The sequence below is a fragment of the Meriones unguiculatus genome, chromosome 12 (genome assembly GCF_030254825.1).
Source record: "Meriones unguiculatus strain TT.TT164.6M chromosome 12, Bangor_MerUng_6.1, whole genome shotgun sequence".
Classification (NCBI taxonomy): Eukaryota; Metazoa; Chordata; class Mammalia; order Rodentia; family Muridae; genus Meriones; species Meriones unguiculatus.
The window spans coordinates 67,681,503-67,692,953 of record NC_083360.1 but is presented as its reverse complement, the minus strand read 5'-3'; the positions used below and the strand labels follow the sequence as shown (position 1 = coordinate 67,692,953).

The 11,451-nt window shown below is 41.6% G+C and overlaps 1 pseudogene; it reads right to left on the bottom strand.

Annotated features, from left to right (window-relative positions):
* Positions 1-9,483: 9,483 nt before the first annotated feature.
* LOC110541302 (G2/mitotic-specific cyclin-B1-like) lies at positions 9,484-10,909 on the bottom strand (annotated as a pseudogene).
* Positions 10,910-11,451: the final 542 nt, after the last annotated feature.

Genomic DNA, 11,451 nt, shown 5'->3' with positions numbered 1-11,451 from the left:
GATATTTCACTCAGAATGATCTTTTCTAGATCCCACCATTTGCCTGCAAATTTCATGATTTCCTCCTTTTTGATTGCTGAGTAGTATTCCATTGTGTAAAAATACCACAATTTCTGTACCCATTCTTCCATTGATGGACATCTGGCTTGTTTCCAGGTTCTGGCTATTACAAATAAAGCTGCTATAAACATGGTTGAGCAAGTATACCTTTTGTGTACTTGAGCGAACTTTGGGTATATACCTAGCAGTGGTATAGCTGGGTCTTGGGGAAGCACTATTCCTAATTGTCTTAGAAAGCGCCAGATAGTTTTCCAGAGTGGTTGTACCAGTTTACATTCCCACCAGCAGTGGAGGAGGGTTCCCCTTTCTCCACAACCTCTCCAGCATGTGTTGTCACTTGAGTTTTTCATCTTGGCCATTTTGATGGGTGTAAGGTGATATCTCAGGGTTGTTTGATTTGCATTTCCCTAATGGCTAATGAGGTTGAGCATTTCTTTAAGTGTTTCTCTGCCATTCGATATTCCTCTGTCAAGAATTCTCTGTTTAGCTCTGTTCCACAGTTTTTAATTGGGTTACTTGGTTTGCTGCTTTTCAGCTTCTTTAGTTCTTTATATATACTGGATATGAGTCCTCTATCAGATAAAGGGTTGGTGAAGATTCTTTCCCAATCTGTAGGCAGTCATTTTGTTTTGATTACAGTGTCCTTTGCTTTACAGAAGCTTTTCAGTTTTATGAGGTCCCATTTATTGATTGTTGCTCTTAGAGCCTGTGCTGTTGGTGTTCTGTTCAGGAAGTTGTCTCCTGGTGACACCCATTCTTATAGTGATTTTGATTACATCTCTCTGATGGCTAGTGAAATGTAGTTTTTTGTTTGTTTGTTTGTTTGTTTGTTTTCCTGCTTTTAAAGGAATGCCTACTTGATTTCCTACATTATTCTTTGGTAATTTTCTACATGTGACAATGTGTTATGATCATCTCCATCCCTACCTCCCTCCTGGACTCATTTCAATACACACACCCCAACTTCGTGTCTTTCATTTTTCATCTTTCTGCACCTAGTTTGTGTTGCTTCCATGTACATTGAGTGTAGAGTCACGCAGCGGGGCATGGGATGATCTACGAGTGGCCAACTGCCCAAATAAAGAAGACTTCCTCTTGCCCAAACACCATTAACTGCAAATACCTTCTCAGCTAGGCGTAGGGCCTTATCCACAATCCGTACAGAAATTTTGACTAGCTTGATCTCGTGGAAATGTGTAAGTAACTAGAACTGCTGTATGTTTATGGGTACATTAGTTATGTACTGTCCAGAAGTCAGCATTTCACCACAATGCTCTGCATTCTCTAATTTTTTTTCCATCAATAAAGTTTTATTCAACTTGATATTAGGTGCATAATTAAAGGAGCAAATGAGACAGGATTTTTTTTCCAGTTAGAGTCAACCACACTCTTCTGGCTCTGTCAGAATTTAAAGCACCCCCACCCACCCACCCTCTGGGAAAGCTACTATGCATAAAACCAAGCAAGACATAAAATAGCATTTAAGAAGCATTATGTGGAGGGCAATGAGAGAATGCAGTTTGAAAGCCATTAAGAGAATCATTGAGTACATTACATACAGTTTATTCATACTATAAAATGCAATATAACATTGAAAGGGATGTTGATCAAATGAATACATGTAAAAGTATCTCAATAACATTATGCATGATTATATTTATATAGGACATGCAAGAATGTACCCTTACCTGTTGGTATTGAGATTGGGGGGCAAATCTTTTTTTAATTTTTATTAATTACACTTTATTCAATTTGTATCCCCCCCACAAACCCCTCCCTCCTCCCCTCCTAATCCCACCATCCCTCACCCTTCTCCACACATGCCACTCCCCAAGTCCGCTGATAGGGGAGGTCTTCCTCTCCTTCCTTCTGATCTTAGTCTATCTGATCTTATCAGGAGTGTCTGCATTGTCATCTTCTGTGGCCTGGTAAAGCTGCTTCCCTCTCAGGGGGAGGGGATCAAAGAGAAGCCCAATCAGTTCATGATGGAGACATTCCCTGTTCCCATTACTATGGAACCCACTTGGACACTGAGCTGCCATGGGCTACATCTATGCAGGGGTTCTAGGTTATCTCCATGCATGGTACTTGGTTGGAGTATCAGTCTCAGGAACAACCCCCGTGCTCAGATTTTCTGGTTCTGTTGCTCTCCTGTGGAGTTCCTGTCCTCTCCAGATCTTACTATTTCCCACTTCTTTCATAAGATTCCATGCACACTGCCCAACAGTTGACCATAAGTCTCAGCGTCTGCTTTGATAGTCTGCAGGGTAGAGCCTTTCAGAGGCCCTCTGTGGCAGGCTCCTAACTTGTTTCCTGTTTTCTTCTTCTTCTGATGTCCATCCTCTTTGCCTTTCAGGATGGGGATTGAGCATTTTAGCCAGAGTCCTCCCTCTTGATTGGTTTCTTTAGGTGTACAGATTTTAGTAGGTTTATTCTATGTTATATGTCTATATGAGTGAGTATATACTGTGTGTGTCTTTCTGCTTTTGGGATAGCTCACTCAGGATCATCTTTCCAAGTTCCCACAATTTACCTGCAAATTTCATGATTTCCCTGTTTTTCCTTGTAATATTCCATTGTGTAGATGTACCACAATTTCTGTGTCCATTCTTCAGTTGAGGGACATCTGGGTTGTTTCCAGCTTCTGGCTATTACAAATAAAGCTGCTACAAACATGGTTGAGCAAATGTCCTTATTGTGTACTTGAGCCTCTTTTGGATATATGCCTAGAAGTGGTATGGCTGCATCTTGAGGAAACACTATTTCTACTTGTCTGAGAAAGCGCCAGATTGATTTCCAGAGTGGTTGTACAAGTTTACATTCCCACCAGCAGTGGAGGAGGGTTCCCCTTTCTCCACAACCTCTCCAGGATGTGTTGTCACTTGAGTTTTTCATCTTGGCCATTCTGATGGATGTAAGGTGAAATCTCAGGGTCATTTTGATTTTCATTTCCCTGATGGCTAAGGATGTTGAGCATTTCTTTAAGTGTTTCTCTGCCATAGCGATATTCCTCTGTCAAGAATTCTCTGTTTAGCTCTGTTCTCCAGTTTTTAATTGGATTACTTGATTTGCTGCAAACTTCTTTAGTTCTTTATATATACTGGATATTAGCCCTCTGTCAGATAAAGGGTTGGTGAAGATTCTTTCCCAATCTGTATGTAGTCATTTTGTTTTGATGACAGTGTCCTTTGCTTTACAGAAGCTTTTCAGCTTCATGAGGTCCCATTTATTGATTGTTGCTCTTAGAGCCTGTGCTGTTGGTGTTCTGTTCAGGAAGTTGTCTCCTCTATCAATGAGTTCTAGGGTATTCCCCACTTTTTTTTTTCTAGCCGATTTAATGTGTCTGGTTTTATGTTGAGGTCTTTGATACACTTGGACTTCAGTTTTGTGCAGGGTAATAAGTATGGATCTATTTTCATTTTTCTACATGTAGACATCCAGTTGGACCAGCACCATTTGTTGAAGATGCTATCTTTTTTCCATTGTATGGTATCTTTGTCAAAAAACAGGTGTCCATAAATGTGTGGGTTTATTTCTGGGTCTTCTATTCAGTTCCAGTGATCCACTATTCTGTTTCTATGCCATTACTATGCAGTTTTTATTGCTGTTGTTCTATAGTACAGCTTCAGATCAGGGATGGAGATACCTCCAGAAGGTCTTTTATAAGAGGATTGTTTTAGCAATTCTGAGTTTCTTGTTATTCCATATGAAGTTGAGAATTTTTTCTTCAAGGTCTGTAAAGAATTGTGTTGGTAATTTGATAGGAATTGCATTGAATCTGTAGATTGCTTTTGGCAAGATGGCCATTTTTATTATGTTAATCCTGCCAAGCCATGAGCATGGAAGATCTTTCCATCTTCTGATATCTTCTAATTCTTTCTTCAGAGACTGGAAATTTTTTTCATACAAGTCTTTGACTTGCTTGGTTAGGGTCACACCAAGGTACTTTATGTCTTTTGTGGCTATTGTGAAGGGTGTTATCTCCCTAATTTCTTTCTCAGGCCTTTTGTCCTTTGTATACAGGAAGGCTACTGATTTTTTTGAGTTAATTTTGTATCCAGCCACTTTGCTGAAAGTGTTAATCAGCTGTAAGAGTTCCCTGGTAGAGTTTTTGGGGTCACTCAGGTATACTATCATATCATCTGCAAACAGTGATACTTTGACTTCTTCCTTTCCAATTTGTATCCCCTTGATCTCCTTCAATTGTCTTATTGCTCTAGCTAGGACTTCAAGAACAATGTTGAAGGGATATGGAGAGAGTGGACAGCCTTGCCTTGTCCCTGATTTCAGTGGGAATGATTTAAGTTTCTCTCCACTGAGTTTGATATTGGCTATAGGCTTGCTGTATGTTGCCTTTACTATGTTCAGGTATGTGCCTTGTATCCCTGATCTCTCCAAGACTTTAAACATGAATGGATGTTGGATTTTGTCAAATGCCTTTTCAGCATCTAAGGAGATTATCATGTGGTTTTACTCCTTCAGTTTGTTTATGTGGTGGATCACATTGATGGATTTCTGTATATTGAACCACCCCTGCATGCCTGGGATGAAGCCTACTTGGTCATAGTGGATAATATCTTTGATGTGTTCTTGTATTCAGTTTGCAAGTATTTTGTTGAGTATTTTTGCATCAATGTTCATAAGGGAGATTGGCCTGAAATTCTCTTTCTTTGTGGGGTCTTTGTGAGGTTTAGGTACCAAGGTGACTGTGGCTTCATAGAATGAGTTTGGTAATGTTCCTTCTGTTTCTATTTTATGAAAGAGTTTGAAGAGAACTGGAGTTAGCTCTTCTTTGAAGGTCTGGAAGAATTCTGCACTGAAACTATCTGGTCCTGGGCTTTTTTTGAATGGGAGACTTTTGATGACCACTTCTATTTCCTTAGGGGATATAGGACTATTTAATTGATTTACCTGGTCTTGATTCAGCTTTGGTAAGTGGAATTGATCAAAAAAAAATTGTCCATTTCATTTAGATTTTCAAATTTTGTGGCATATAGACTTTTGAAGTAAGTCCTAATGATTGTTTGGATTTCCCCAGTGTCTGTAGTTATGTCCCCCTTTTCATTTCTGATTTTTTGATTTGGATGGTGTCTCTCTGCCTTTTAGTTAGCTTGGCTAAGGGTTTGTCTGTCTTGTTGATTTTCTCAAAGAACCAGCTCTTGGTTTCATTGATTCTTTGAATTGTTTTATTTGTTTCTAATTGATTGATTTCAGGCCTGAGTTTGATTATTTCCAGCCATCTAATCCTTTTTGGTATGTCTGCTTCTTTTTTTCTAGGGCTTTTAGGTGAGCCATTAAGTTGCTTGCATGAGATGTTTTGAATTTCTTCTTGAAGGCACTTAGTGCTATGAACTTTCCTCTTAGCACTGCTTTCATTGTGTCCCATAAGTTTGGGAATTTTGTGTCTTCATTTTCATTGAATTCTAGGAAGACTTTAATTTCTTTCTTTATTTCTTCCCTGACCCATTTAGTAGCAAGTTGTTCAGTTTCCATGTGTGTGTAGCCTTTTTGCTATTTCAGTTATTGTTGAGGTCCAGCTTTAGTCCATGGTGATCAGACAAGATACAAGGGATTATTTCAATCTTCTTGTGTTTGTTGAAGCTCACTTTGTGACCAACTATATGGTCTATTTTGAAGAAGGTTCCATGTGATGCTGAGAAGAAGGTAAATTCTTTTGTGTTTGGGTGTAAGGTTCTGTAAATGTCTGTTAGGTCCATTTGATTCATGACCTCTGTCAGAGACATGGTATCTTTGTTTAATTTCTGTCTTATTGACCTGTCCTTTGTTGAGAGTGGGGTGTTGAAGTTTCCCACTATTAATGTGTGGGGATTTATATGTGGTTTAAGTTTTATGAATGTTTCTTTTACATATGTGGGTGCCCTTGTATTTGGGGCATAGATGTTCAGGATTGTGATGTCTTCCTGGTGGAATTTTCCCTTGACAAGTATGAAGTGTCCTTCCCCATCTCTTTTGATTAATTTTGATTGAAAGTCTATTTTATCAGATATTAGAATGGCTACTCCTGCTTGCTTCTTGGGTCCATTTGCTTGGAAAACTGTCTTCCAGCCCTTTACCCTCAGGTAATGTCTATCTTTGTGACTTAGGTGTGTTTCTTGTATGCAACAGATTGCTGGGTCTTGTTTATGCATCCATTCTGTTAGTCTGTGTCTTTTTATTGGAGAATTGAGTCCATTGATGTTGAGAGAGATTAATGACCAGTGACTGTTAGATCCTTTGATTTTGATGTTGGCTGTGGTCATAAGTTTATGTGCTTGGTTGCTTTTTGTTTTACTGTAGTGAGGTTATTTCCTGTGTTTTCTTGAAAGTAGTTAGTTTTCTTGGGTTGTACTTTTCTTTCTAGTATCTTCTGTAACACTGGATTTGTGTGTAGGTATTGTTGAAATTTGTTTTTGTTGTTGAAAATCTTGTTTTCTCTGTCTATGAGGACTGAGAGTTTTGCTGGGTACAGTAGCCTAGGCATCTGTGTTCTCTTAGGGTCTGCAGGCTCTTCTGGCTTTCATAGTCTCTGTTGAGAAGTCAGGTGTGATTCTAATGGGTTTGTCATTATATGTTACTTGGCCTTTTTCCCTTGAAGCTTTTAGTATTTTTTTCTTTGTTCTGTATACTTACTGTTTTGATTATTATGTGGCAGGAGAATTTTCTTTTCTGGTCTAATTTCTTGGGTGTTCTGTAGTCCTCTTGTATTCTTATAGGCCTCTCTTTTAAGTTGGGGAAATTTTCTTCAATGATTTTGTTGAAAATATTTTCTGGGCCTTGGAGGAGGGAATCTTCTTTTTCCTCTATTCCTATTATTCTTAGGTTTTGTCTTTTCATGTTGTCTTGAATTTCTTGGACTGTCTAGGTCAGGAATTTTTTAGATTTAACATTTTCTTTGATGGATACATCCATTTCTTCCTTTGTATCTTCCACATCCGAGATTCTTTCTTCCATCTCTTATAGTCTATTGGTTATGCTTACCTCTGTAGTTCCTGTTTTCTTCCCTAAGTTCTTTCTCTCCACAATTTTCTCCATTTGTGCTTTCTTTAATTTTTCCAATTCTATCTTCAGATCTTGAGTTATTTTGTTGATTTCCTTCACCTGTCTGACTGTATTTTCCTGTTTTTCCTTCAATTCCTTCAGCTGTTTGTTTAAACAATCCTCTGTTTCTTTTATTCCTTTCAGTGATTTAAGTATTTCCTCTCTAAACGCCACAAATTGTTTGGTTGCAACTTCCTCTATTTCTTTATGGATGGCCATAATCTGTTTGACTTTATCTTCTAGTTCTTTACACATTTTTATTTGTTTCCTCTATTTTCCTCTTCATAAGCATAGATGTTAGGTCATCTTCTTGAATTTCAATTATGTTGTCCAGGGCTGCTTGCTCCTGGATAACTGGGTTCTGGAGATGCCATATTGCTCTGTCTTTCATTGGTTGAGATTTTATGCTGGCCTCTACCCATTGGGCTATTTTAGGTGTTGGGTGTTACTTTCTGGTGGTTCCTGGAATCCTGTGGTGGAGAGAGTTCCCTTGGCAGGAAGATGGTTTTTCCTGAAGGAAGCCTCCTCAGCTTTTTGGGTATGGTCACTGAATGGCCAGTAATTTTCAGGAATTACCACAGCTCACCTCAGGCATACAGACCTGAGTGGTAACTGTGGTCCTTGTTAGTCAAGAGGGCTCTCCTCTCACCTGGAGGAGTACTGGAGACAGCTGCCCTGCTTCTGAGTTTCTTGCTGTAAATTTAGTGAGCTGCTGTTATAACCTGAGTGCCCCGTGGTTTGGTCAGCTTAATTAGGAATAACCGGATGCCCCTTGGAGCAGTATCTGGAGGTTGATCTCGGGGATCCCAGGCTTCTGTAGATCTGAGGTTGGAGCTCTATGCCCCAGCACCCAAGTGGTAGTCGGTGGCAGGTGTGCTCTGCTCTTATGTGTGCAGCTGGAGGCTAGAGTCAGGAGCCTGTGGATAGCCAAAAACTTTTCCAGAGCCAGGTGTCCTGAGGTAGGGCCATGTGTTTCCTCTACCTTGGGGTTTCTCACAACAGAAAGGTCCAGTCTGTGGTGTTTGGATTGGTGCATAGAGTGTGCAGGTGCTGGTGGGTGGTGGCTCCAAGCTGGTGACTGGGCAGGAATCTGAGACCTTTTATTGGGAACTTTCCCGTGTGTGCTGTGGCGGGGGAGGTTGGCTGAGTGCTCTAAGCTGTCTTCCTCTTTGTGGGGTTTTCTCCCGACAGGGACTCCCAGTCTCTGATGCCCTTGGGCACACAGTTCTGTCTGTGATGGATAGTTGGTGCACAGAATGTCTCTGGGCTGGTAGCACAGGCGCCTGCTGGTCTGCGGGACCTTTTCCAGGGATATACTGGGTGGCCTAAGTCCGTCCCTGTTTGCTTCCTTTCCTGTGGGGTTTTCTCCCAACAGGGAAACACAGTCTCTGGTGCCCTGGGGCGCACAGCTCTGTCTATGACAGAGAGTTGGGCAAGCAGCTGGAGTCCAGTTCAGTGCTGCTGGCACTCACCTGCCATTCTGAGGGACCTTTTCCAGGGAAAGACTGGGTGACCCAAGGTCAGTCCCGTTTCCTTCCTTCCCTGTGGGTTTTTCTCACGCCTGGGACTCCCAGTCTCTGGTGTTTTTGTGCCCACCATTCAGCCTGGGAAGGTGATCAGGACATGCAGGCGTGTGGCTCTGGTCTGGCGACCAAGTGCCTGTGTGACCCGGGATCTCTTCAGGGTTCTGGCTGGGGGACCTGAGAGTGGACCCGACTGATTCCCATGCTGTGGGGGTTTCCTCTCACCTGGGAAACACAATTGCTGTTGTTTTAGGGCCCAGAGTTCAGTCTCTTGGTTGCTGTACTGAAGATGTTGTCCTGCTCCTCAGATGCAGTGTCCTTCTGGCACTGCCATCTTGTCACTCTCACAAATTCTTTTTAAAGCATCTTTAATTTTAAACATCCTGTTTTCCAAACCATTTAATAACAAATAAATATTATATAACAAGAAAACTGGGTTTCTGAAAGTCTATAGCACAAAACAGAGTGGTTAAAGGCAGAAAGTACCTGAAAATAGGAAGCAGAACTAGCGACAAGATGGTAGATCTAGAGTTTAAACAAGAGCTTAAACCAGAGCTAGGCAGATGACTTTGCAGGATGACTTAAGATACGATCAGGACACACAAAGGGAAGGATGTATTATAAACATACAGGCTACAATTATATACGCTAGTTGGATCCCCTGTCAAACTAAAAGCAATTTAAAAATACTCCTAAATGTTGGTACAACTTCTGTTATCCTAAAGTCAGGAGCAACCACATTCGAATGGGTTAAGCTATGAAAGGTAAAAAGTCTTTATTGATGAGCAAGTAAACAGAATATACCATATACAGGCAGCACACAGTACAAATTGCGTTTGCAGATGGAGTAGTCTCTGAGTTATTACGCCTTTTTCATGGCCTTGGACTAATTTTGAACTAGTGTTCAATTCAGTTGCGCCAGAGTGCTGATCTTAGCACACTTAGCTATTGCATACTAGTTCTTGATAGCAGTGTGCTTTATAAGGCCTCGGGTCACCATGACTACAGTCTTACCCAGATGCTGCATGACAGGAAGGAGAGAGTCTCCAGTGTAGGAGAGGCGGTGCTGCACTGTTGTCAAGGATCATCAGTGCCAAGCTGAAGGCCCCAGCTGTGATGTGAGAAGGAGCAAAGTGCGCCGTGTCCAGCATGGTGAGCTCTGGGAGGTATCTGGCCAAAGTATGATGCTCACTGTCAACCTCTCCACTTTTAGAGGCTCCACGGAGCAAGTGCAGAGGCAGAGGGTGACCCAGACTGAAGCTCCAAACTCTTAGAATCTTCATTTCCCTCTGTCTGTTCTGGTGCTAGGTGAAGGTGTTGTTAGTCACAAAAGCAAAGTCACTGATTTCTGGAGGGTACATTTCTTCATATTTGCATGCAATAAACACGGCAGTCACGCCAACCAGCCACAGCATCTTCTTGGACACACAGTAGTTCTGCATTAACCAATCAGTGATGGAAACAGTTATGTACATGGTCTCCTGCAGCAGCCTAAACTTCGTCTGAACCTGTACTAGCCAGTCAATGAGGGTGGCTCATGTTTCCAGCGACTTTGCAACCCAGTAAGTATTTTGGTCTAGCTGACTGCTGTTCCTCCAGCTGTCTGAGATAAACATATATGTCTTTCACGTGTTCACTCCAGAGGCTTGGGTCAGTGCCATCATCTGTGTCCACATCACTCACTGCAAGAATGACATCAGAGAAAGCCTGGCACAGATACTCTTCTGCAGGCGCACATCCAGAGGTTTCCACTGGCCTTGGAGAGCGATTATCAACCAAAATAGGTTCAGGAGAAAGCTTTTCCTCCATAACAGGTTCAGGGTCAGGCTCAGGGTCAGCAAGTTCCACCTCTGGCTCACACACAGGCACCTTCTTCATAGGTTTTGGTGGGATTTTAGCAGTAACTTTTCCAGTAACTGAAGTTTTCGCTTCCTTTTGCAGAGGCATTCTTGTCTGTACCTGTTCACTGACTTTGTCACCAATGTCCCCAAGAGTGGCTCTTGATCTCAGCCCAGGCTTGGAGGCTGCAGCAAATGCCACAGGCACAGGCTTGGCGCCTGCCATGCTGAGCTTGGCCTTATTCCTCTGTTAATTTTTGAGTTCCTGGTGACTACTGAAGCAGAGGCTTGGTGACAGGAAGTGGACGCCCAAGCCTCTGGCTGGCCACAGCCAGACACCAACAGCGTTCCTCCGCAGCACCTGTATTCTCCATCTCATATATTCTTTCCTACTCTCTCCACAATGTTCTCCGGGGCCTTGAGAGGAGGTGGTTGATTTAAATGTTCCATTTAGGGCTGGGCACTAACATCCACTTATTTGCAGCCCTTTGACTAGTTATGATTCTCCGTATAAAATGCTGCGCACAACAAAAAGCTTCTCTGGCCAAGGCTGAGAGCATTCCAGACATTCTTTGACCTTGTTTACTGAGCCTCTGAGTAGCTGGTATGAATGTCCTGTTTGTTATCAGTATCTTGAGCAGCCATGCATCCCTGTTTTAACCTTTCACTGTGAAAAGAAGTTGTTTTGTTTTGGTTAAGTCTGAGAGTAGCATTTGTCTATGATAATAAACATAAATATTTAGAAGGTAGCTTGGGGCTGTGTCAACTTAGCTAAATTCTAGGGTTCCCTGATAGGCCTACGATGTTGTCAACCATGGATTTTTTTTTTTAAATGATAGGAAACATACACTGGATTTTGGGTTTTTTTTTTTGTTTGTTTGTTATATTTTGTTTTGTTTTTTATTTATTTATTTACTATTTACACAGCATTCTGTCTGCATGTGTGCCTGTGAACCAGAAGAGGGAACCAGATCTCACCATAGATGGTTGTA